The following is an 8,064-nucleotide window of genomic DNA, read 5'->3' as shown; positions in this document are numbered from 1 at the left end:
AGCCACTTCTCCATTTCTGGCTGGGTCCATGTTTACATCACAAAACAAACCTATTCAGCAGTTGTCTCCTTTTGTAATGAAATTGAAGGCGTAACACCTGTGTAGATGTTCATCTACAATGAGAATCAGCTGTTGCTGGTTAAACTGCACTTTTAGATTTAAAATATGTTTCAATAAAATATTGCTGTTGAATTTTGCTGTCTTATTCAGTTTTGCATTATGTTATTGTTTTGACCATAAGTTTAAGTTTTGAAAACAGTATGTAAGTACATGCAAAATGTCCTGTACGTACAAAGATTTTTGGCAGTTGTGTCCGAGTGAGAAAATAATTCATGAAATTTGAGAGATGTAGTCATTGAATGCATTTTGTGCCAAAACAATGATAACTGATCCTCAGTTTAGCCCACATAGACTTCTGTTGTGCTCACTGTGTGAGGAGTTTTGCAAAAGTGACGTAAGTATTGAGAAATTTGTCCTAGCGGCTATAAAAAAACTGTAATTTAACACTCAACAGTGTTGTATTTAACACTCAGAGGTGTGGACCCATATATAGACACTCTATAGTGTTAATTTAACACTGGAGATTTTGCTGTGTGCTTCCACAGCTAATTTAGAAACTTATTCTCATTCTCATGTTTGTGTGACCTGCTGCTCACCAAAAGGATCATAAAAGCAGGAAGCTTACCACACAAGAAACAGATCTGTCATGGCTACTGAATGGACTCACGCGCAGACAGTTCTTTCTCAGAGAACAAAAGGAGATTTATTTACAACAGGGATCACCTCAGTGCTATATATATGTACAGTGAGTTGGGAGGGGGGTCCAGCGCTCCAAGGAGAGAAGGAGGGGGGAAATCCACACACACGCTTCCTCTTCCACACAGTCACCGCCACAGCTCCTCCGCACACTCGCTCCAAAACTCCACACACGCTGCCACACCCGGGCATGTAGTGATGGGTCGTTCTGTATCGAGGCTTCGGAGCGTGTGTCGAGTAATGGAGGGGGCGTTTCCGCGAAGCGCGTATCGAGGCTGCAGTATACCTCGCATTTCCAAGTGTGAGCCTTTGCATGCATGACGGAGAGAAAAGGACGCATTGACAAGAGGTTCCTCAGCTCAGGGCACTGCTGAGCCACCTTGGTTAAATAGGGGGAAATATTTACAGGCCACATCGGAGCAAAGGAACATAATATGTCCTGGGAAGCTAGCTGCCAACTTCCTCTGGAGAAAAAGAGGGTAAGCAAAGATCTCCCCTCGAAACATGTTCAATGCAGCTAAGAGGACTCCGTGGTGACAAACAGCTATTTCCACGCCCTCTTCATCCAACTTCCCAGTGGACTTTTTGGACGACTCCTTTGCTGCAGTCCAAGATGAAGATCCGCACAACCCTTTCCCTGGGACCTATACACCCAAAGATTTTAACATAAAAGACTCGGCATGATTAAGCCCTATCAGGGACAAACTTTTTAAAACAAATGCATAACAATTAGCTGAATTAGCCTTAAGTTACACGAGACCTCATATCTCCCCAGGACAGCACTGACAACACAAAATAAAAATCATGTTGTTGTTGTTGTTTTTTTTTTTTTTAAATACACATGGTGACAAAATTAAGTACACATTAAGATAAAGTAAATAGTATTACGACAACACTAAGAGAAAAATAAAATAAATATCCACCCATCCATATATGTATACACACACACACATCTTTCTACAAATCCATATTTGACTTATGTACACAATGCATAACGTACCTTGCATTAGACTGAAAGCGATAAAGCTTGCGGTTTCCATCAACTGAGACGGCAAGCATGTCTGGAGTGCAGGCAGGGCAGCTAAAGCATGGCTCCTTGCACATCCTGTCCACCTCAAACTTTACAGCACTCCACTCCAAGAAACTTTTACTGAAGGCATCAGCTGATATTCGGCCAGTCTTTTACATAGAGGACATACAACAGAATATTCAAGGACAGTCATCATAAACATTGATTTACACAATTTCCTTAAACTTGGCAAATTTAGAAACTCACCCTTCCAAAATGGCTGTTCGTTCATCCAGCACTTTGACAAATGCCTTAAGTGACATCCCTGGTGCAGCCTTCTTAATGTCATAGAAAGACTGAAAGACATCCATTGAAAACAGGGTGCAGAAATTTAAGGTGCCAGGCCAATATCCACTACCCAGGATGTCCTTAACTGAGGGGGACCACATTAGGCCACAGCTGGTGCAGCTCACCACTGGCAGTGCAAGGTTATAACGGCCTTTAGAAAGGATCAGGATAAATTCAGTCATGGCTCAAAGCATTCATTTTTTTCATGTTGTTTTCAAATCGGTCTGGTAAATCCAAATGACCTTTGACAGGTGCCCACATATACTGCAGGCCGAGGGTAATTCAAACCAAGATAGCAATGCACAATTTGCAATAAAACCTCCAAACACATCTATTGTGTATGTAGTGTGTGACAAAAGGGCAACTTACCATTTATGGTTACAAGAGCCACAATTGCGCCGCGTGAAACCTCAACGTTACCTGCTGGGCAGTCACACACATGTTTTGGCCTTTGCACAGGCAACAGCCGAACTAACATTAAAACACACAATATATATATATAAAAAGGAATTGGAAATTAACTGATACACAACAAATATACAATAACAGCACCCACTCATAGTACATAGCAAGAAATGCATAAGACTTAAAAACCGTACCTAAACTGTGATGAAGGCTGCAAAAACCCTCCTGTTACTGCCTCTCTGTTGTGCAGGACAAAGCGTGTGTGAACTGCAATATCACAGTCAGCACAAAGGAATGGGAGAGGCAGGCAGTCCAGACACCTCACAACTACTTGTTTGCCACACTGACACACACGGTGTGACTGTGGATCCAGAGTAGCTAACATATTATCTATAAGACAAGGCCTGGCCTCTTTCCACTTTTGCGAGGACACCATATTTCTGATCGCCCAGTGAGTAGCAGCTGACTCAGACGACGTCTCACAAGTCATGGCTGCGTCCTCTTCTCCATCCTCCAACAACTGAAGGAGCTCCTGACGAAGCACCTCAGTTCCATACACTAACAGAAAAAAAATAAAGGAAGAAACTCTTCCACAAAGTGAAAAACACTCTAGGCAGTATGTTTCTTAGGACTGCACAAAAGCCCTGCCTAACTCAACTATAACAACAAATATAAAAGTAAACAGAAATCACAACATATACAAGAAGGTAAAGTACCTTTTGTTGGGTTGACACTGGCAACATAACTAGGTTCTTCACGTGGACATTGATGCTGCTCTCTGGACACTGGGAGGAAAAAAAGAGATTGAAGAATATTTACTTACTGAAATTCTTTGGTGAAAACAAGTTGTGAGATAAAATCATTGGTTGTGTGAACACTGACCACGTGGCATGCAACTAGTACATCGACTGGTTGATGGTCTTTGAGGAATAAAATCTCCCTGTCTGTCTGTCACGTGTTTTCCAGCGCACTGGTCTTGGCTGAGGTTCACTCTGTGCATCATTCTACGCAATTAACAAGGAAAAAAGGGAACACCTAAAATACAGTCCATAAAGCAAAGATTATCAAACATCTTAAGTTAACCAACTTAATTTGACAAACTTATATATACACATATATAAAAAAAAATTTCAAATAATATAACGTTTACTCCGTACAAAATATTAGACAAGCGTGTTCCCTCTTTAACAACTGTTTCCACTAAAAATATTACCTGCATATCTTGAAGGAGTTCGTCAGCAGCCTGAAGCTCTTCCTCCAGCTCGGGATCCTCTGAATCGCTCATTTTCAAGCTAAAGAGGAAAGAGATTTTTGCAGAACTCTGTGACATAAACGCATAACTAACGCAACTCAAATGATTTTCAGTCTTGGCGCTCCAGTTAACGTTAGCAATTAACGTTAGCATCATCAGTTTATAAAAAGCTAGCAGAACTCTAATGCAAAAACTGCTTTACGCACCATGTGAGGGTATTTTGCAGCACACAAGTCCTTTAACGTTTGTAATAGATTTAATCCATCATCGTTGGATTAAATGGCTAATGCTGCAGTAGCCACGTGTAGTCGTTACCTAGCAAGCATGCTGACGGTAGCTGTAGTCATTTTTAAATGCATTAAACCGTTTCGAGATCAGTCACCTCTGTTTGTTTGAAGCTTTTATGAAAAACAAACTTTGAAACACACATCAAGATCCATCCACCCATCCATTCGCTTCCGCTTATCCTTTTCAGGGTCGCGGGGGGCGCTGGAGCCTATCCCAGCTGACATAGGGCGAAAGGCGGGATACACCCTGGACAGGTCGCCAGTCTGTCGCAGGGCTAACACATAGGGACAGACAACCATTCACACTCACATTCACACCTAGTGGCAATTTGGATTATCCAATTAACCTATCCCCACAAGCTGCATGTCTTTGGACGGTGGGAGGAAGCCGGAGTACCCAGAGGGAACCCACGCAAACACGGGGAGAACTTGCAAACTCCACACAGAAAGACCCCAGCCTGATGGTGGAATTGAACTCAGGACCTTCTTGCTGTGCGGCAACAGTGCTAACCACCGTGCTGCCCTATTACTTTAAATATGTATTTTTTACATACCTGCATTAGAATCAATCAGTTCCGCCTCATTTTCTTATTCTTATAAATGGGTCTCTCCATTCTCCCATCATCCTTTGCTTACACAGGTTGCATCTGATTGGTTGGAGCCGAGCACATCCAAAACTAACAGGAGTGGTGGATGAATCTATAAATGTGTTTTACGTGTGAAATGAAAATAATAAACCTAACAAAGGATTATGTACGTTAAATCTGAGCACTTTCAGCTCGTGAATCAGTTTGGAAAACACTGTGTGATGGCCACAACATGAAGCGATTTTATTGTTGCATTATCAGTGATACTTTCATGTGTTTTTGTTGAGAAATGTTAACGATGTCCATTAAAAGAAAGCATTAAATTAGGGAGAAAAACCCGTTCGCGGAGAGGGTCCCCGGTTCTCCAGTTAGATTGTGCTTCACAGCGTCATGTTTCGCTGTGACGGGATTATTATTGGAGTAAATGGATGGCTGGAGCCTCTGCTCGAAGCGTCTCTGATCGCGCGAGCGGGTTCATATTGGAATGAATTGACAACCCACAGCGTCACATAAAAACGTGGAAGGATACCTTTAGCGTCAGCATGAGAAGTTAAGGGACGCGACAAATCATCATTATTTTACGTGTCGGGAGTGAGAACGGGTTGCCATTTCACAAGCCTCGCACTTCCGGCCTTAGCGGTCTTTGAGTACGCGGCCCTTGAGGACTTTAAGGCTGCAGACCCTGAATTGGGATACAGCCCATATGTGATAGACAACAGGAAATTCGCATGATCTGAGCATGCGCAGAATGATCCGCAGCGCTCCTTTGATCTTCTCAAACGATCACTGTGACGTCATATTCTTTGCCACTATAGTGGCAAAGAATATGACGTCACAGTGTCCATAGTCTATAAATAAGAGCTCGTTTAACACAGTTTACTTTGGAGCATTTTCAGAAACCAGGAACCTTTCAAAAAGCTAATACACCGTGACACTGTGCGGTCAATTTAAAAAAAAATGGCAGAGGAAAGGTTAAATAATTTACGCTCTGTACCAAACATTGATCAGCATTTTAACAGAATGAGTGGTACAATGCAGACGTTGATTACAAAGGCTCAGATAAAGGAAGAGGGTCACCTTAAGGCGATAAGGAGCCTTCGTGCTGAGGTGTGCGAGGTCCAAAGTAAGGTAGATAAACTCATGCAGGAGAACGCACAGCTTAGAAAAGACAATGCAGAACTCAAGGAAACTGTGGAGACCCATACTTGGTGGTGTAAAGTAGGCTTGGGTGTTGCCACAGTGGCCATTGTTGTTCCTGCAGCTTGCTGGGCCATCTCAAACCTCTTTGGCTGAGTGAATGTCCCGCTCTGTGGGGTCATGATTATTATCAGGGGTGCACATAAGTGGTCCGCATGCGCTGTCAAAATAAAAGACGCGCACCAGATAAGAATTTGCAATGCGTGTTTGCATACATAAGATTTTCTGGAGGAGGAGTTTGTTTAGATCTCCTCAAGATCGCATGTGCACCTGCGGACCACTTATGTGCACCCCTGATAATAATCTGATCTTATAAAATTTTTATAAAACTTTATCTTATAAATACGCTGTGCTCTCCTTTATGTTTGATTTTATTTTCCAGTCATGGCAGAAGACCGCCCCTCCCTGAGCCTGGTTCTGCCAGAGGTTTCTTCCTGTTAAAAGGGAGTTTTTCCTCTCCACCGTTGCCAGAGTGCTTGCTCATAGGGGATCATTTGATTGTTGGGGCTGAATTTTTAGATTTCATTTAATTGGCTTGAACTGAAAAACCTAAAAAATTCAGGTGAGGGGTTCACATAGTGGAGAGCACTACATTTGTTAACTGCACTTTTATTTGTAGATTTTGTAGTTCTTCCTACTACAAAAACTACAAATGAAAACAAGGCAGTTAGCAGCAAATGAAAATAAATAAAACACATTTAAAAAAATCTGCTACTGTTCTGTGTGTTTACTTCAATGAACATTTGTATGTTTTTGTGTTAGAAGATTATAGATTGTCCAAATATGTGAGAGTTTTTAAATCAGCACTGCATGAGATTAACTGTGACACAGACGGCTGTCGGCCTGGCGAGGGAGAGCTCCACTTCAGCCTCCAAACTGGAGCCAGTGTGTTACTCACAGAATCACAGATTTACTCACATTTACTGACAGTGGATTGTCTGATTGTTCTGTGGGGTCTTTGCAGTATTCAGCCCCTTCCGGTGACTGTTGTTGTGACTGCAGGTAACATTTGGACAAAAGTCTTATGACTCCATTTTTAGGGTTTAATTAGGTTAAATATTTAACGAGTCAATTCGAGAATTCAAGACATATTTATCACTAAAATGATAGGTGAGAGCAGACGGAGGGGGAGTACATGTTTGTTTCTTCTTTTTACATTTCAGAGAAAACTAATCGGTGTAAGATATAACAACAGACGTCACTCACACATCAGAGTCCTTTTACATATTTTAATAATGGAAAATCTCTATTTTCATTGTTTGTTAAGTGCACACACTGCATGAGGTCACATATTTATAAGCATTTTTGGTTTGTTCCACAGTTTTCAGGAACCTGTTCAGTGCATCCCAGATCATGTTCTGTTGCTCTCGAGTGTTCACACAGAGTACACATGCTTAACCTTGACCTTAACAATTAACAGCCTTGTCCCTGATGCTGAAATTTAAAAAAAAAAAAGTAAGTTTCATCAATGATATGGTGAAAAAAAATCTGAACTTTATCACCTTTTGATCTGAAAAGTTACTGGTAATATATAACCTAACTTCCCCAGAAGCTGGTAAAGAAGTTGGACTCACTAGGAATAAACACAGCCCACTGCTGTTCACCCTGCTAACACATGACTGATAGAATCCACACAAACTCTGTTCAGGTGACAAATCTTTTCTAGTTTATTTAGCGACTGCTGTGTCTTGTGCTTGTACAAAGACGTGTTCTGTGTTTGAACTGCCTAGGGTAGAGCAAGCTTTGTAAGTCAGTGCAGCCTCACTATGCTGCCCTCACGACACGTGACCATGTGAAGCTAGACAGCTAGCGAACAAAATAGAGGAGATCTTCCTTGGAGTTCTCGATTTGTTTTGTTTTCCTTTTTGTTGTTTTTTGTAAATGTGCATATGTTTCTATATAATGTTAAAGGATTAGTTTGGACCTTTAGAAGTCTGGTTCTGTAAAATAGTGCAGTGTCACCACGCATAATTTAGACTAGTCGCTTGACTGCAGAAACATGACTATGATCTCTTAGAAATTTATAGATATCTAAATTTTGATCATTTGGAGTTAAAGCAGACTTGTAAATATCCAAAGTAACCCTTTGGGTCTTAAAAAAGATGCTTCACCACCATGTATTAAAACACAAATACACACACACAAACGCAAGCCCCGTTTGATTCCTCTTCATTTACCAGGGACACTGTTCTGTACTTCTGCCTGGTTACTGGTTTGGGCTTA

The 8,064-nt window shown here is 41.5% G+C and overlaps 1 long non-coding RNA gene across 9 annotated transcripts; it reads right to left on the bottom strand.

The window, feature by feature from the left end:
- Positions 1-747: 747 nt before the first annotated feature.
- On the bottom strand, positions 748-5,392 carry LOC147324482 (uncharacterized). Of its 9 annotated transcripts, none has more exons than XR_015130147.1 (6): positions 3,732-5,392; positions 3,401-3,522; positions 2,483-3,303; positions 2,033-2,264; positions 1,757-1,935; positions 748-1,400 (listed from the first exon to the last, which is right to left on the bottom strand). It is a non-coding gene; the product is annotated as an uncharacterized LOC147324482 (long non-coding RNA). The 9 variants fall into 9 exon arrangements; XR_015130153.1 differs by having other exon boundaries at positions 2,033-2,121; XR_015130148.1 differs by having other exon boundaries at positions 2,033-2,584; positions 2,713-3,303.
- Positions 5,393-8,064: the final 2,672 nt, after the last annotated feature.

This window comes from Aulonocara sp. 'chitande type north' Nkhata Bay, linkage group LG7, assembly GCF_057382095.1.
Source record: "Aulonocara sp. 'chitande type north' Nkhata Bay isolate Kocher_YH1m ecotype deep benthic linkage group LG7, A_spYH_male_GT1.1, whole genome shotgun sequence".
In the NCBI taxonomy this organism is placed as follows: Eukaryota; Metazoa; Chordata; class Actinopteri; order Cichliformes; family Cichlidae; genus Aulonocara; species Aulonocara sp. 'chitande type north' Nkhata Bay.
This window is presented reverse-complemented; position numbering and strand designations above follow the sequence as displayed.